Genomic DNA, 18,386 nt, shown 5'->3' on the forward strand with positions numbered 1-18,386 from the left:
CCCAGCTTGCCTGTCCACCGAGGCTCCCCATGTCCTGCCTGTCCACCGAGGCTCCCCATGTCCTGCCTGTCCACAGAGGCTCCCCATGTCCTGCCTGTCCACCGAGGCTCCCCCAGCCTGCCCGTCCATCGAGCCTCACCATGGCCTGCCCGTACACCGAGACTCTCCATGGTCTGCCCATAAACTGAGGCGTCCCCAGACTGCCTAGCCACTGAGGCTCTCGTTGCCTGCTGGCCCATCAAGACTCAACATAGCTTGCCCGTCGACCGAGGATCCCCCGGCCTTCCCGTCCACCAAGGCTCACCTGGACTGCCCGTCCAATGAGGCTCACCATGGCTTGCCTGTCCACTGAGGCACCCGTGGCCTGCCCGTCCACTGAGGCTCTTCCAACCTGCCCGTCGATGAGGCTTACCATAGCCATCTGATCCACTGAAGCTCACCATTGCTTGCCGGTCAACCGAGGTTCACCATGGCCTGCCCGTCCATCGAGGCTCTCCACGACCTGTCTGTCCATCGAGGCTCCCCCAACCTGCCCGTCCTTCAAGGATCCCCTGGCCTTCCCGTCTATAAGGCGCACCAGGCCTGCCCATCCACCCGGGCTCCCCTGGTCTGCCCGTCCACCAAGGCTCTCCATGGCCTGCCCGTCCACCGAGGTGCTCCATGGCCTGCCTGTCCACTGAGGTTCCATTTGTTCTGCCCTTCCATCTAGGCTCTCCATGGCCTGCCCACACACAGAGGCTCCCCCGGACTGCCTGTTCACAGAGGCTCTCCAATCCTGCCCATCCATTGAGGCTCACCATGGCCTGCCTGCCTACTGAGGCTGACCTGGACTGCCCATCCACCAACTCTCTCGGCCTGCCTGTCCACCGAGGTACTCCATGGCCTGCCCGTCTGAAGCTCTCCTGGACTGCCTGTCCATCAAGGCTCACGGTGGCCTGGTCGTCCACTGAGGTTCACCTGGCCTGCCTGTCCACCGAGACTCCCCATGTCCTGCCTGTCCACTGAGGCTTATCATGGCCTGCCCGTTCACGAGTCTCTCTATGGCCTGTTCGCCCACCAAGGCTCCCCCGGCCTGCCAATCCATCGAGGGTCCCCCGTCCTGCTTGTCCACTGAGGTTCACCTGGCCTGCCTGTCCACCGAGGCTCCCCATGACCTGCCTGTTCAATGAGGCTTAACATGGCCTGCCCATCCACTGAGGCTCTCCATGGCCTGCCCGTCCACTGAGGCTCCCTGGCCTGCCCGTCCACCGAGGCTCCCCATGGCCTGCCCATCCACCAAGGCTCCCCATGGCCTGCCCATCCACTGAAGCTCCCATGGTCTGCTCGTCCACCGAGGCTCCCCCAGCCTGCCCATCCACTGAGACTCACCTGGCCTGCCCATCCACCAAGGCTCCCCCAGCCTGCCCATTCACCGAGGCTCTCCCAGCCTGCCCATCCATTGAGGCTCACCATAGCCATCTCATCCACCAAGGTTCCCCACAACTTGTCTGTCCATCGAGGCACCCCCGACCTGCCCGTCCATCGAGGCTCCCCTGGCCTGCCCATCTACGAGGCGCACCTGGCCTGCCATCCACCCGGGCACCCCGGTCTGTCCATCCACTAAGGTTCTCCATGGCCTGCCCGTGCACCCATGCGCTCCATGGCCTGCCTGTCCACTGAGACTCTCCATGACCTGTCTGTTGACCGAGGCCCCCCCGCCTGCCCATCCATCGAGGCTCCCCATGGCCTGCCCGTCCACCGAGGCTCCCCATGGCCTGCCCGTCCACCGAGGCTCCTCATGGCCTGCCCGTCCACCGAGGCTCCCCAATGCCTGGACATCTACTGAGGTTACCCATGGCCTGACCGTCCATCGGGGCTCACCATGGTCTGTCCATCCACGAGGCTCCCCCGGTCTGCCCATCCACTGAGGCTCACCTGGCCTGCCTGTCCACTGAGGTTCCCCTTGTCCTGCCTGTCCATCGAGGCCCACCATGGCCTGCCCGTACACAGAGGCTCTCCGGGGCCTGCCGTCCACCGAGGCTTACCCAGACTGCCTGCCCACCGAGACTAACCTGGTCTGCCCATCCACCGAGGTTCTGTCGGCCTGCCTGTCCACGAGGCTCTCCATGGCCTGCCCATCCACCGATGCTCCCCCGGACTGCCTGTTCATCAAGACTCTCCCAGCCTGCCCATCCATTGAGGCTCACCATGGCCTGGCCGTCCATCGGGGCTCACCATTGTCTGTGCATCCACCGAGGCTCCCCCGGTCTGCACATTCACTGAGGCTTACCTGGTCTGCTCGTCCATCAAGGCTCACCATGGCCTGCCCGTACACAGAGGCTCCCATGGTCTGCTCGTCCACCGAGGCTCCCCCAACCGGCCCATCCACTGAAGCTCCCATGGTCTGCTCGTCCACCAAGTCTCCCCCAGCCTGCCCATCCACTGAAACTCACCTGGCCTGCCCATCCACCAAGGCTCCCCCAGCCTGCCCATCCACCGAGGCTCTCCCAGCCTGCCCATCCATTGAGGCTCACCATAGCCATCTCATCCACCAAGGTTCCCCACAACTTGTCTGTCCATCGAGGCTCCCCCGACCTGCCCGTTTATCGAGGCTCCCCTGGCCTGCCCATCTACGAGGCGCACCTGGCCTGCCATCCACCCGGGCACCCCGGTCTGTCCATCCACTAAGGCTCTCCATGGCCTGCCCGTGCACCCATGTGCTCCATGGCCTGCCTGTCCACTGAGACTCTCCATGGCCTCTCTGTTGACCGAGGCCCCCCGGCCTGCCCATCCATCGAGGCTCCCCATGGCCTGCCCGTCCACCGAGGCTCCCCATGGCCTGCCCGTCCACCGAGGCTCCTCATGGCCTGCCCGTCCATCGAGGCTCCCCAATGCCTGCCCATCCACTGAGGCTCCCCATGGCCTGACCGTCCATCAGGGCTCACCATGGTCTGTCCATCCACTGAGACTCACCTGGCCTGCCTGTCCACTAAGGTTCCCCTGGTCCTGCCTGTCCATCGAGGCTCACCATGGCCTGCCCGTACACAGAGGCTCTCCGGGGCCTGCCGTCCACCGAGGCTTCCCCAGACTCCCTGCCCACCGAGGCTAACCTGGCCTGCCCATCCACCGAGGCTCTGTCAGCCTGCCTGTCCACGAGGCTCTCCATTGCCTGCCCATCCACCGATGCTCCCCCGGACTGCCTGTTCATCAAGACTCTCCCAGCCTGCCCATTCATTGAGGCTCACCATGGCCTGGCCGTCCATCGGGGCTCACCATGGTCTGTCCATCCACCGAGGCTCCCCCGGTCTGCTCATCCACTGAGGCTCACCTGGCCTGCCTGTCCACTGAGGTTCCCCTTGTCCTGCCCGTCCATCGAGGCTCACCATGGACTGCCCGTACACAGAGGCTCTCTGGGGCCTGCCATCCACTGAGGCTTCCCCAGACTGCCTGTTCACAGAGGCTCTCCCGACCTGCCCGTCCATTGAGGCTCACCATGGCCTGCCTGCCCATCGAGGCTAACCTGGCCTGCCCATTCACCAAGGCTCTGTCGGCCTGCCTGTCCACGAGGCTCTCCATGGCCTGCCCATCCACCGATGCTCCCCCGGACCGCCTCTTCATCAAGGCTCTCCCAGCCTGCCCGTCCATTGAGGCTCACCATGGCCTGTCTGCCCACCAAGGCTAACCTGGCCTGCCCATCCACCGAGGCTCTCTCAGCCTGCCTGTCCACCGAGGCTCTCCATAGCCTGCCTGTCCATCCAGGCTCCCCAGCCTGCCCATCCATCGAGGCTCACCGTGGCCTGTTCATCCACCGAGGCTCCCCCGGCCTGCCTGTCCATCGAGTCTCACCATGGCCTGCCCATCCACCAAGGGTCCCCTGTCCTGCCCGTCCACTGAGGCTCACCATGACCTGCCTGTCCACCGAGGCTCCCCATGACCTGCTTGTCCACTCAGGCTTATCATGGCCTGCCTGTCCACAAGGCTCTCGATGGCCTACCTGTCCACTGAGGCTCTCCATGGCCTGTCCTTCCACCGAGGCTCCCCAGGCCTGTCCATCCACCGAGGCTCCCCATGGCCTGCCCGTCCCCCAAGGCTCCCCATGGCCTGTCTGTCGACCGAGGCCCCCCCTGCCTGCCCATCCACCGAGGCCCCCCTGGCCTGCCCATCCACCGATGCTCCCCAAGGCCTGCCCATCAACCGAGGCTCTCCATGATCCACCCATACACGAGGCTCCCCATGACCTGCCCATACACCAAGGCTCTCCATGGTCTGCCTGTCCACCGAAGCTCCCCATGACCTGCCTGTCCACTGAGGCTCTCCATGGCCTGGCCGCCCACCAAGGCTCCCTAGGGCTCGGAATGCAGGCCACTAGACGTGTCGCCACTGTGTTTTACTCCCATTGAGAGGTGAGGGTGAGCTGTGAGTATTTGCGGGGCTCCAGGGGGAGGTTTTTCCTCTGTAGAGTGAGAGCAGGGTTTGCAGAGAGATATCACAGCGACTCAGGGACTTTCTACTTTCACTTTTGGATTATCTGCTGAGCTAGGACCTTCATTCCTTTGAGGCCTTTGAAACATTGGGGCGTGACTGTTGTCTGCAAGGTAACTACACTTGTGACTGCCTGTTTAGTAGTACAATATAGCAATATTAGGTGTTTAGTGGGGTGCCTGGAGCTTTTGGGCCTGGTGCCACTGCACCTGCTGCACCACTGCAATCTTGACCCCAGTGCAGGAACAGACTACGACCGCCAAACTCGAAGAACAGGCAAATGACCGTGTTTACAATCCAAGATTCTGCGGGAGTTGTCTGGCGCTGTAATGTTATACAGAAAATGTCCCAACGGGTAAAGGGGGTTAAAACATCCCTTCAGAGCACCACGGAGCGTGCTCACGTAAAGCACCGCAATCACGTCCTCGGGTTTACTCTACATATACACGAAGAGTAGCTCTTGTATACCAACTTTATTTTCAACATGCAATGTTTATTACAACATTTAGATTTTGATCACAATGACTAAATAGATTTATTTGTCAAAATTGATTCGATAACGCCTACAAGGTGCAAAGAAATGGAGAACCACGCCTCTGGATAGCCGTAGGTGACTGCCGCTACTTTTTGCCGGGATTCTCGTTGAAAGGTGAGGCAGACTTCTGAGTCCCAGGCGTCAGGATTGAGCAGGGTGTGGAGTGAGCCCTCCAGTAGTCTGTCCGCTGGGCATTCGCAACTGCGAGTTTTCCGGCGGCCACCGGGGGAGTTGATTGACGCGAGTAGCGCCCGTGAAGGTGAGGCGGGAACAAGGGCTTTTCCGGCAGCCACTGGGGGAGTAGATCGACGCGAACAACACCCGTGAAGGTGAGGAGGGGACGAGCGCTTTCCCAAATAACGGCCGGGTTTGCTGTGGGGATGCTGTGAGACTTAATGTCGGGAGTCCTTCCTGATTTTGAAGTACCTAAACTGCATGATTTCAAAGACTCGTAATATCAGAGGCACTAGTGGCTTAAAAGGGGAAATTAAATCGAAGAAGAAAGCAAGAAAGTATTAATCGGATATTGCAGACTTTGGGAGATCCTTTCGTGAAAGTAAAGGAGAGGAGGATCCGGGAGGAACTAAAGCAAAAAAAGTAAAATAAAAGTAAAAAAAAAAAAACTAGAGTAACAATGGGTAAACCCCAGAAGGATGCAAGTATGGTTAATAATTTAAGTAAAACTGATGCTGCGGCTCGCCTTAAAACTAAAACACGCCAGGCTTTGGCGAAAAAAGCCACACTCCGGGCTAATAAGGAAAAGGATAAGGCCTGTGACAAGGCCTAGGGCGTTAGGAAGCGTCTTCCGTTACTTGTTTTCACGTTCTCAACTTTTCTCTTTGGCTATCTTCTGCCGCGGGGGTGCGCGCACCGTGCGCGCACCCCGCGATTTTTTTTTTATATACGAAATGTTTTTTTTTTATTTATGAGGTCCTTTAGGGACCCCCTGAGAAGGTATAGGGGGTCAGGGAGTGTCTTCCCTGCCTCCATTTCACGTTCTCCACTTGTGTTTTTAGCTCTCTTCTGCCTCTAAAACTCAAAATGGCGGCTGGAGGGTGCGCGCACCGTGCGCGCACCCCGCGATTTTTCGAAAAAAAATCAAATGTTTTTTTCACCCTTCGGGGTCCTTCAGGGACCCCCTGACAAAGGCTAGGGGGTCAGGAACTCTCTATCCTGCCCCCTTTTCATGTTCTCCACCTTTCTTTTTCACTGTCACACACAAAATGGCGTCCGACACTTCCTGATTTCGACCGATTGGAATGTTGACTGACATCTAACCACCAATCAGAATTACGCTCTCGGACATTTAGTGCGAGCACTGTGCGCGCACTGTGCGTGCACTGTGCGCGCTTATAGATATTTATGTACATTTAACAGCAATTTTCTCAGGAACTACTGAACAGATTGACACCATATATGCAAAAGGCACATGCCTGACCTGAGGACTGCCTCTTTGCCAAATTTTAAGTAATTCTATTCAGCGGTTCGGGCTGTACCTTCGACTAAAGGTCCTATGGGAAAATGCATGGGGAAAACGTGTTTTGGGACCCCCTTTTTTCTCAGCCCCCGCTTGACGAATCACCCCGAGACTTTCAGGGTAGGAGCTGAGCGGAGCGCCCCATTAGTTTTGAAAATTTCACAAAGATAAGTCAACCGGCGCCAAAGTTATTCAAAATAGAATTTTCAGATTTCCTATGGGAACTCGGTCCTAACTATAACTATCTACTGGCGACCGCCAGTAGATAATATATATATATATATATATATATATATATATATATATATATATATATAGTGTTAGCAGTAGCAATGGCAATATTAAGGGTGCCCTCTCCAGAGATACAAGCTGGGCTGGTTAAGAAATGTATTTACTGATAGGCTACTGTCAATTGTAATTAAGAATATTGTTGACATGGGTTTTTATTTAGATTAACCTTTCGGTAAATGGAAAAAAGGGGCCCCCTACATTTAGCGTATAGATTCTGGCACACACTTGGATCAATTTTTTTTTTTCATATTGTTGGGGGGTTCGGGGTTAGCAGGGTCACTTAGGGTGTAATTTCATGACACCCAGGAAGATGGATGGGAGGGGCGAAATGTGGGCAGCGTGGGTGGCAGGGCTTTTCCCACATTTTAAGGGGCGTTTTTTTTTTTTTCTGGGGTGGGAAGGGAGGCAAAGCAGGAAAAGAGCACGAGCAGAAGGTTCTGAAGGTTTAGGAAAGGCACAAGAAAGGGTTAATTATGGAAAGCAGTAAATGTAAGATCCTATCAGTCACCACTAATGGCATATAAAACAAAAGGAAATATGGCGCTCTTATTAGATGGTTATCTTCATTAAATCCCCAAGTTTTGTTTTTACATGAGACACACTTAAAATCTAATTCTCCAAAACTATTTATAGCTAAGATTTTTTATAAAGATTTTTTTGCATCTTCGGGTTTTGCGGTTAGAGGGAGATCAATCTACTTTTCTAGTAAACTTCCCTGGGAATTCATACAAGTACATACGGATATACATGGGAGGTGATTATGGGTAGTAGCCAAGTTACAGGGGAAAACGTTACATTTTATAAATTACTATGGTCCAGTCTCTGATGACATTGTACCCTTAACTCAAATTAATGATTTATTGATAGGATCTCCCGGACAGGTGGTATTTGGTGGGGACTTTAACTCCATGCAGGATATAAGGAAAGATACCTCGAATAAAAATAAAAAACAACTAAAACCAAATCAAAAAAAAATAATGGGAACCATTATACAAGAATATCAATTGGTGGACCCATGGCGGGAAGTCAATTTAGATAAGGAATTTTACACCTGCTATTCACACTGTTTTCGGACGGCATCTCAAATAGATTTTATTCTTACCTCCAGATCCCTTTAGATTCAAGATGCCGGCATAGGCTGTAACCCTTTTTCAGACCACGCTTATGTTGGGATAGAAATGGTGGTTGGAGGAAGAAGTAGGGAACATCCCAGGTGGCAGTGGATCGTCTCCTTTTGCAAAATGAGGATTGGGTTCAGAGATTTAGAAAGTGGATTTTGGAATATTTCCAGATTAGTGAGGGTACGGCTGCCCACTTTTCAGTATGGGGGGGTTTAAGGCAGCAGCACGTGGACAGATAATAGCCTAAACGGCCACCCAGTCCAATACTCAGAGGACTAAGATAGCTCAATTGCAAACTGAAGTGGATCGGGAATACGCTCTCCAACTTCAGCTTCTTCCAAACCTATAAGCGCAGGCAAGAACAGCGCTGAGGGACGTTTTTACTCTAGAAGAGGTTTGTAACTCACGAATATTCCAACAGAGGGTCTATGAGGAAAGTCAGTTAATTGGTAAACTCTTGGCAAACTCCACCAGGAAAAAAACAAGAGTCAGCCACTATAACCAGAATTTTAGATCCTCGGACTGGTCAAGAAATAGTTAACAGTAGCAATATTTCACAGACTTTTGTGAACCATTTTCACCAGCTGTACTCAACTGAGTATTTAGTGGAGAAGGAGTAAATCCAGGAATATTTCATAAATATGAATGTCCCCAAACTATCAGATGGCCGGATTGGCGAATTGGGAAGGGAAGTAGAAGTTACCGAAATCTTAGCAGCTATTAAATCAACAGCCGGGGCAAAAGCTTGTGGGCAGGACAGCTTTCCTATCGAGTTTTATGAAGTATTTTTAAAAGAACTTGCTACTCCGTTGAAAAATGTATTTAACTTTGTTAAAAAGGGTGGTGAAGTCCCAGATGTTTTTAAAGGAGCAATAATTGTTTCTTTTGTTAAAAAAGATAAACCCCCGGAAGATGTGAATTTATATAGGCCCATTAGTCTGTTGAATTCTGACTATAAAATCTTGATGAAGGTATGGGCAGAACGTTTTTTACTTGCCGCCCAAGAAATAATCCATAGAGATCAAACCGGCTTTATAGCCGGCAGATCAATGGCGACCAACACCCAGTTTTTAATACATGCGCTGGATTATTTTATTACAAATTCCCGGCCAGTATTGTAATGGTTGATGCAGAGAAAGCCTTTGACCTGGTGAATTGGAAAACCATGTTTTTTGCTTTGGATCGGTTTGGGTTTCCCACACAAGTAGTTAATATGTTACATAACATCTATCAGGGGGCCACTGCCCAGATCATAATTAACTCAAACTGTGCAGGAACCATAAATATAAACCGCGGAACCAGGCAGGGCTGCCCGCTTTCGCGATTACTTTTTACTTTTTTTATAGAACCTCTGGTTTTAAAGATACGAAATAATGCTGCTATCCAACCCCTGATACCTGGGATGACAAAATTAAAACTCTTCGCTGATGACATTATTTTATACCTGACTCCTGATAGAGAGAACCTCGAAACAGCTCTGAGGGAATCTTCGGTGTTTGAGCAAATAGGCGGGTACAAAGTAAATGCCAATAAAACCGAGGTTCTCGCCCTTAATGCTGATTTGAATTCTTTTCCATCTTGTTTAAAGATACAAGCAACAAAAACTGATCCTATAAGATATCTTGGGATATATGTTTCTAATCAGTATCATCAGTTATTTGAGTTGAACTATCTAAAAATGAAGGGCAAGATTAAGAAGCTGTTGGAACAGTGGACATTACTCCCCTTATCGATAGTGGCTAGAGTTTCATTGATCAAAATGTCCATACTCCCGCTGCTTGTTTTTTTATTTTCTAATGTCCCGATTAAAATAAATCAGTCATACTTTAATGAAATTGATACTCTATTCAGGGAATTCATTTGGGGTAGGAAAGCTCTGAGGGTTAAATTGAACGTGGTCCAATTACCCATAGTACAAGGGGGCTTAGCGTTATCTCATCTGACAACTTATTATGAGGCCGCCTTTTTAGATTTAGTGTCTGGCTTGATAGAATCCCATTTTACTAGCGACAGCTTTTTTATGAATAAAATGACACAAGAAATTGGATCATTAACTCCAGTGTTTTTAAAAACTTCAAAACTTCCAAAAAAGACACGTTTAAAGATTTTAAAAGAATATTTTTTTAGACTCCAGTCCTTTTTTAAAAAGATGGGTTCATCTGGTCTCCAGTATTTAAAATTAAGAGAATGTACGAGTCTTGGCCTCCAGTTGCAATCAAGGCATGCAAGTACTTGGGAAGGCTGTGGACTCTCCGAGTTAAGGCATTTTATAGTTCAAAATAGGCCGATCTCCTGGCAAGAAATAACGACACAGGCGGAAGGTCATCGGAAACCGACCTTTCTTGAATATTTACACGTTTTTCATCTGCTAACAAATAGCAGTGGTATTTTGGACACCCCTAATCAATTTGTGGTAGCCCTCTATGGGGCCAATGTTAAAGGGGTGGGGAACTGGTATAGGTTGTTACATAAGCAGGGACAGGCATCCGTGAAAGAGACTCATCTGGACAAAATAACTCGGGAGACCGGATATAGGCTGAATGGGAAGGAGTGGGGGTCCATGTGCCATCTAGGAAGTAAATCTTTGCGTGCCGCAAATTTTAAAAGGATGGCCTTTCTATCGCGATGGCTTTCTTATTTAACTCTGGCCGCTTTAAAAAAAAGATTTCCAGGCGCAGAAAATAGGTGCTTTCGCTGCCAAATTGATGGGGAGGGCGGGTGGCATCATACTTTTTTTGCATGTTCAGGACTTACACTTTTTTGGGAGGCAGTTTTTTCGGATATTGGGCAAGCAATCGGTAAGAGTATTTTGCTCGAGGCGAAGCTGCCTTGTTTGGTTTAAGTAGAGATGAAAAGATACTATCCGAACCCGAAAAAGCCTTCATATCTATTTCGTGTATGGTGGCTCGCTCCCTAATTCTGCAGAATTGGAAATCCAGGGAAGCACCTTCTCATCTGAAATAGTTCAACAAAATGAAAAGAACCAGAAAATTTGAGGAAGCCTATGCTAGGAGGGTAGGAGCTACTAAAAAAATTGAAAAAAATTGGAAGTTTTCTAATGAACTGGAAAAATCTAAAGAGAGATCATAGCACCAGGGTTGGTAAATTAATGTAGCAGCTTTTTACTAAAATGCATTAGCACTTTTTCTTATTGAACTTTAGCAGCACTAGCACTTTAACAGTTTTAGCACTTTATAGAATGCATTCTGCACTTTGGTCAATGATGTGAGGAATCGCTATAGCCACAAATCGTTTTTTTTTTGTTTAAAGAAAAAAAAATGTTGTATTTATGTTGACTTTAGGCGATAAGATGGCACTAGCACTTTATTGGCATTGCACTTTAGATGTATTAGGAATTTTCCTTATTGCTGCTGTGTTCTAGGATAAATTTGCACTTCGCTTTGTGAATGAGTATGTAATTAGCTGCTCTAGCTTTAGTTCTAGCTTTAGCTCTTTGTCATTTTTTTATTTTTTTTATTGTGTGGCTGTCATTTCGATTTTATGTAGAAACTGGGTTTAATGAACGTGATTTTAAGTATACCATGTATTTCTTGAACCTAATGCTCTACTCAATAAAAATCTTTAAAAAAAAAAAAGGTGCAAAGAAAGGTACTGAGGCATGAATAGGAAATGCCACAAGCGTTCTATGGCTAAAGCATCTGCTTTACACAGCAAAGTAATAACAAGCATTGGTAAATGCATTAGGATTCACCTATTTGGTTTTTATTAAGGTTTTTTTTGTAAGTCTTCGCTTGATGAGCAGTTGAGCATTATAAATTAAAGAAAGCATGAATGAAGCGGGAGGAGGTGGGGTGAGGAGGATTGAAAACACGGGAGAGCAGGAAGGGGGTAAGAGGAGGTCGGGGTGGGTTGAAATAACAGTCAGTGAAAGAGACGACATGTACTCTCTACAAGTGTAGAGTTGAAATAAAAATAAAAAGTGCCTGCTGCCAGTATTTAGTGAAATCATGCATATGAACGCCTCCTGCACATCCTTTAGTGATCGGGTGGCGAGTGCCTAAATATGTGAAGTGCAGGTGTCTACGGCAATGCTCGGCTTGTGTACAGTGAGGAAAGCTGAATTCCTACCACTCGATCACTTCAAACCAAATGGTGCTTGTTGGAAACGGGTAGCGTGGTGCAGAGCGGGCGGGCCAAACTCCGGAGGAAATGTGCAAAGCATCCACGCAGTACACACAGGCGACACACAAGGCACACTACAAAAAGAGACACCACACCAGTTTAGGTAAAAAGAACTTTTGTATTGTCCAAAACCACAAGGTGTCAATAGGCAATCTCTGTACTGCGCCAATTGGCGCTCGGTTAACATTTACAGGGGGGGAATTATGTACAGGGCAGGGCCAATCGGGCCCCTGCCGGAATCATTGCGATTTAGAAGATAGTAAAAGTAAGTCCATTAGCTGCAACCTGCAATAAAGTCAACTCAGGGCATACCCTTAGGCGTTAGTCCGGACCACCTGTAATGAAACACATCATGACCTGACCATATCCCTTAACAACCTGGAGGTCCCCCGAGGCAGGAATCAAAATAGGCAGTTCATTCACCTTAAAACCTGGCATCTAGACATAGCGCTGCATACAACACATGACTAGATCTTTAAATCATAGCCATTGACATAGCGCTTAAGAGCATGACATTTGAATATAGCGCCGCACATATCATGGCGAAAGCGCTTCAAAACATAGCCATTGACATAGCGCTTAAGAGCATGACATTTGAATATAGCGCTGCACATATCACGGCGAAAGCGCTTCAAAACATAGCCATTGACATAACGCTTAAGAGCATGACATTTGAATATAGCACTGCACATATCACGGCGAAAGCGCTTCAAAACATAGCCATTGACATAGCGCTTAAGAGCATGATATTTGAATATAGCGCTGCACATATCACGGCGAAAGCGCTTCAAAACATAGCCATTGACATAGCGCTTAAGAGCATGACATTTGAATATAGCGCTGCACAACTAACATTGACAATAGCGCTTTAAATATGGCATTATAGCATAGTGCTACACCTGGCAGATCAATGGCGCTTCAGATAGGGCCCTCACTGGGAGCATTCAGCATAGCAAGCTCTTGGGGCAGTAGACTTGGCAAGCTCTGGGAGCATCAACCATGGCCAGCCACTGCAGCGCTAGGCATTGCATTTAGTCCGGGCAGGTCCGTGGGCCCTCCGAGGTGTCCACCCCCTCCAGCATCCCTCTAGGCCGTTGCAGCTGCCCACTGTCCTGTGGGGCAGCTGTGCAGGCTCCTGGCATCAGGGGCGGTCACCGGCAATGTACCCCGTTGCCCCCCCTCCTCCACTACCAGTCCCACACGGCGCCGGGGGCGGGCACAGACAATGTGCCCCGACACACCCTCCAAGTGCGCCCCCACAAGGTCCCAAAAATGTGAAGGGTCCCCGGGGCGGGCACCGATAATGTGCCCCGTTGCCCCCTCCACGCCACTGGTTCCCCCAATGCCCCACTCACCGGGCTCTCGGCTGCAGGCGTCTCGGCGGCCTCCCAGCAGCAGGCTGTCACTCTCTCCGGCTGCAGGCACAGCCACTTCAAAGATAGCGCTCACCAAATCCAGCGCTCTCCTTCCAGGGGCAGCTTGGAAATAGCGCTCTCCTTTGTAAATAGCGCTCTCCTTCCAGGGGCAGCTTGGAAATAGCGCTCTCCTTTGTAAATAGCGCTCTCCTTCCAGGGGCAGCTTGGAAATAGCGCTCTCCTTTGTAAATAGCGCTCTCCTTCCAGGGGCAGCTTGGAAATAGCGCTCTCCTTTGTAAATAGCGCTCTCCTTCCAGGGGCAGCTTGGAAATAGCGCTCTCCTTTGTAAATAGCGCTCTCCTTCCAGGGGCAGCTTGGAAATAGCGCTCTCCTTTGTAAATAGCGCTCTTCTTCCAGGGGCAGCTTGGAAATAGCGCTCTCCTTTGTAAATAGCGCTCTCCTTCCAGGGGCAGCTTGTAAATAGCGCTCTCCTTTGTAAATAGCGCTCTTTGGTTCCTGCCCCTTGTTTGGGGGTTTCTTGAGGGGGGGAAATTGCGGTGGTGGTTGAAGGCGGACTAAGTAGTCTCTGCCTGTCGTCCCTGGGTTTTCCTCTCGCCGGGCCAGATCAGTGGTTAGTTCAGGATCCCTCACTCACTTGAAAGGCAGCACCTAAGCCCTGTCACTTTCAGAGGCATAGGTCCCTGACTAATCCTACCGCCTAAACTCCTGTGAAGGCTTTTCCAGGTCTGAATTGCCACCACTATATCTTTCCCTCGCCCTGTGGACAGTAGAGGGGGGGGGGTAGGTAGGCTCCGGGCCCAGCACACAGGCCTATGTGGCGGTGACCCCTGGCAGCAGGTCCCCTCTCTCCCTGGTCCACCCTCTGACTGACTGCATGGCAACCCAGCTCCTCCCTTTAGATGCCCCTCACCCCACCTTCCAGACAGTGCCAGAAGCTTCTAGAAGCGTCTGGGGAAACTGGCTCTAACTGGCCTAGGGGGAGGGGTAGAGCACCCTGGGTGCCAGGCTTCCCTCCAAAAGCTGGGGCTGCTGGGAAATAACGCCTAGACTGTCAACCCAGCTCACTCAAACCGGCGCAACCACACAGCTTTGGCATCCATTTTAAGTTATATTTTTAAAATGGGGAAACTCAGTCTGCACACATTCATACAGCATTCATATATCATTTAGTTTCCCCGAAAAGCGAAAAATTTCAGGAAAAAGGGCCAAGTCCAACACAACCCCCTTCCAGCCAAAAGCCAGGGTAGACCGATCAATGCCTTGATGGGCTTCCCTGCTTGGGGCGAGAAAAGGTGGACGGAGGCCCGCAACTGCAGGAGCACCCGCAGGTTCTCCTCCACTCTGGAACCCGAAGGTTCCCTCTCTCAAACCTTCCTCGACCGACTGAGCCACCACCCGGGGGTCCCCTAGCTGGTTGTGGCCAGGACTGGCCCCTAGGCCACCCAGATGTCTCTGGCCCTTGCGGTCTCACAGAGTGGGGGGCAGTAACCCCAGGCCCATACTACCCGTTGACAACTCTCCTCCTCCTCCTTGCAGTTCCGAACTGCCACTGGTCCTCCCACCTGGGGTCCGCACCCTCAGGCTGACCAGCCCTCAGGGGCGAGGCTCTCCTCCCCCTACCTCTCCTTCTGGGGTTCCTCACCCTACTCCCATGCGAGGCACCCTCAGACCACCACTCTCTCCCCAGTCCAGGGCCTTGACCCTTCAACTGGTTCCCCAGCCTAGGGTCTAAACCCTTAGGCTGCACCGGTGCCAGGGGTGAGACCTCCCTCCCCCTGCACCCCCTCCCAGAGTTCCGCACCCTCCCAACGGGAGTAGCACCCCTGGAAGACAATTCTGGGGGGACACTGCTAACAGATGTCCCACCCGCCAGGTCAGGCAGTACCCATCCCTGGCCTCCCAACCCAGGATCTAAGCCCTGTGGCTGAGCCGGTGCCCGAGGTGAGACCTTCCTCCCTCTGCACCCCCTTCCAGAGTTCCGCACCCTCCCACCTGGAGAAGTACCCCTGGAAGTCAATTCCGGGGGGACACTGTTAACAGATGTTCCACCCGCCAGGTCAGGCAACCCCTGAACCTGGCATCCCAGCCCAGGATCTAAACCCTGTGGCTGAGCCAACCCCAGAACCTCAGGAGCTCTGATTACAGATGCCCCGGGTCCTCCTGACACTAGGGGCTCCCCCTCACCGGGCGGCACATCAGGACAGCCTAGGCTCCCAACCTGGGGCTCCCTTACGGAACTCTCCAGGCCCTGAGACTGCGGCTGGGGCACCTCGGGACACCTCCCCGTCTCACTCCTTCCTATGGATAGGTCGTGAGGCCCTACAACCCTCTCTCTTCCCGGGGACCTAGCTGGGCTATTCGCCACCTCTCCCACCTCGCTGGGTTGGAAGATCCCTGCACCACCCCCTTCAGGGTCACTCCCCAATGCCTCCTCAGACACCCTGGCCCTCACCCAGAGGTCTGCCTCCCGTGCAAGCTCCCTGGGGTCAGAGAAACCACACTGTACTAGGTGGTGACGCAACCTTGGGGAACAATTCCTGAGCATGTGCTCCCGGATGACTACCTGGCACAGCCCTTCCCACTCATTCACTGCACTCCTCACCACCCAATCCTCCAAAGCAGTCCCACACACCTCCGCAAACTCCCCCCAGGACTGGTGGGACAGTTTTCCCCTGCCCCTGAACTCTAACCTGTCCCCCTCTTCCTGGGAATCAGGCACCATCTCCTGGGCTCCGGGAGTGGGACACCCTACATTGGATCCACTCTCGCTGCCACCACTGGATCCCACCCTTACTGGTGAATCCAGACCACAAAAACCACTCTCAGGGGACAACCTACCCTCCCGAGCTGGTCTCTCCCTGGCAAAGGCCCTCTCTGCCTCCGCCATCCTATCCTGCGCTAGGACCTTCTCCGTCTCTAGCCTCTTCTCCTGCACACTCAGCCGCGCTAGCTCCACCTTGAGCCTTCCCAGCGCCAGCTGATGCTCCCTCTCTTCCCTCCTATCTACCCACTCTTCTGGGGACAGGGAAAGGGACGGGGCAGTGCCCCCGGGACTGGACCCAGCGCGGGACTCCCTAACTCTGGTGTCCTCACTCGCTACTGGCGTCTCCCCCCGGTTATCTTCCTCCTCCTCGTCAGTGTCACCCTCCTCCTGGGTTATGGACTGGGCCCCCTCACTCTCGGAGTCCTCCCTACACTGGAGGTCCTCCTCCGGGTCTCCACTAAATCCACCCTTTAAATATGCGGAGGGGTAATCTGACAGGTCCCCACCGATCTCTAAGGGTTCCCCCCTCTTGAGGGCCTCATAGAGAAAGAGCTTTCTGTGTATGTTGCCTACTGGCGGTATCCCTCTCTCCCTGCAGAAATCCACAACTTCCTGCTCCGTGTATTCCATAAGATCATCCTCGTTGTAGGTTGACCCCATCCTGGCACGGTACACCCGGGACACACCACCCACAGTGCAACAAGGGGACACAATTTAAAAACACACTTCCAGGAGGAAATCACAATTAGACAAAAAAACAATAATTCCCCAAGACCTGAGATTACTTCAATCCTCAGTTTGCAGTGCAACCCGTGGTCGCTGCGGTACTGCGCAAACACAAGTCCTATCCCACCGCTGAACACCAATGTTGGAAACGGGTAGCGTGGTGCAGAGCGGGCGGGCCAAACTCCGGAGGAAATGTGCAAAGCATCCACGCAGTACACACAGGCGACACACAAGGCACACTACAAAAAGAGACACCACACCAGTTGTTGGACCCGGCCTCGTGGCGTGGTCCTGACTTCCCTGGGGTTGGGCCCGTTCCCCGCCCTGGCCTCCACGGACCACCCGTTCGAGCCGCACGAGGTCGCATACACCTCCGGGCTCCACCATTTTGTTGCCTGCCACGTGACCCTGCCCACCAGTCCACCTGACTCCGCTCAACCCGGCCTCGGCCCCAGCGAGGCCCAGACATTGAGGCACCAAGAACTGGCCAGGGGGTATCACGTGAACACCTCATCGCCCTGGCGGAGGGCGGTATCGATGGGACCCCCAACCGTCCCCACACATCGAGGTGCGATCGGCCTCCATCTCTCCTGGGCCCGGCGCCTCTCCTGCTGGGCGTCTGGCCGCTCCCACCCGGGCCTCTCCGCCCCTCCGGGCGCAAGGGTCCGGACTTCAAAGGGCTCCAGGCCTATATCTGGGGCGACCCCGCAACAGACCGGCAGTTGTATCCCGGAGTCGAGAGCCCTGCTGATTGAATCGCGGCCGACCCTACGGAGAAGAACTCTTGCTTGAAACCACCACGAGCCCTGCAGACTGCGTCGCGGCTCCTTCTTGCTGAAACCTGGAAGCCCCCCCCCGGAACATCAGAGCCCTGCTGACGCTGTCGCGGCCCAACCTCGCTGAAACCTCCCTCGGAGCCCTGCTGACGACGTCGCGGCTCGAGCTGAGCAGAAACCATCTTGAGAGCCCAGCTGACCTGGTCGCGGCTCTCTACGAACTGAACGCCAGAGCCCTGCTGACGCCGTCGCGGCTCGACCCCTCCGAGGTCCGGAGGCCCTCCAGCTTGAGGATAAGAACTGGGCCCCAGGTACCCTCGTACCAAGCGCCTGCCAAAGACTGTCCCGCTACCCCTTCCCTTCCAAAGAGACACTGAGACTTTTTGTGGATCCCTTGATTCCCTTTTCGTGTAAATATTGATACCGTAACCTTTAAGTGCTGATAAAGAATTGCTCGTCTTGAGACAACCTCCTTGAGTCCTGTGTGGTTGTGTTACTGTGCTAGTACATAGTAGGAGAAGGATCTCCCAGGAGGCTTCTCTGCAGCGCTCGGCTACTTCGTACAGGGTGGGGGCCCCTCTGGGTGGTCTCTCCGACTCCCCGAGGTCCGCCTTCCAACACCAGTTTAGGTAAAAAGAACTTTTGTATTGTCCAAAACCACAAGGTGTCAATAGGCAATCTCTGTACTGCGCCAACTGGCGCTCGGTTAACATTTA

The sequence above is a fragment of the Triturus cristatus genome, chromosome 6 (genome assembly GCF_964204655.1).
Source record: "Triturus cristatus chromosome 6, aTriCri1.1, whole genome shotgun sequence".
Taxonomy (NCBI): Eukaryota; Metazoa; Chordata; class Amphibia; order Caudata; family Salamandridae; genus Triturus; species Triturus cristatus.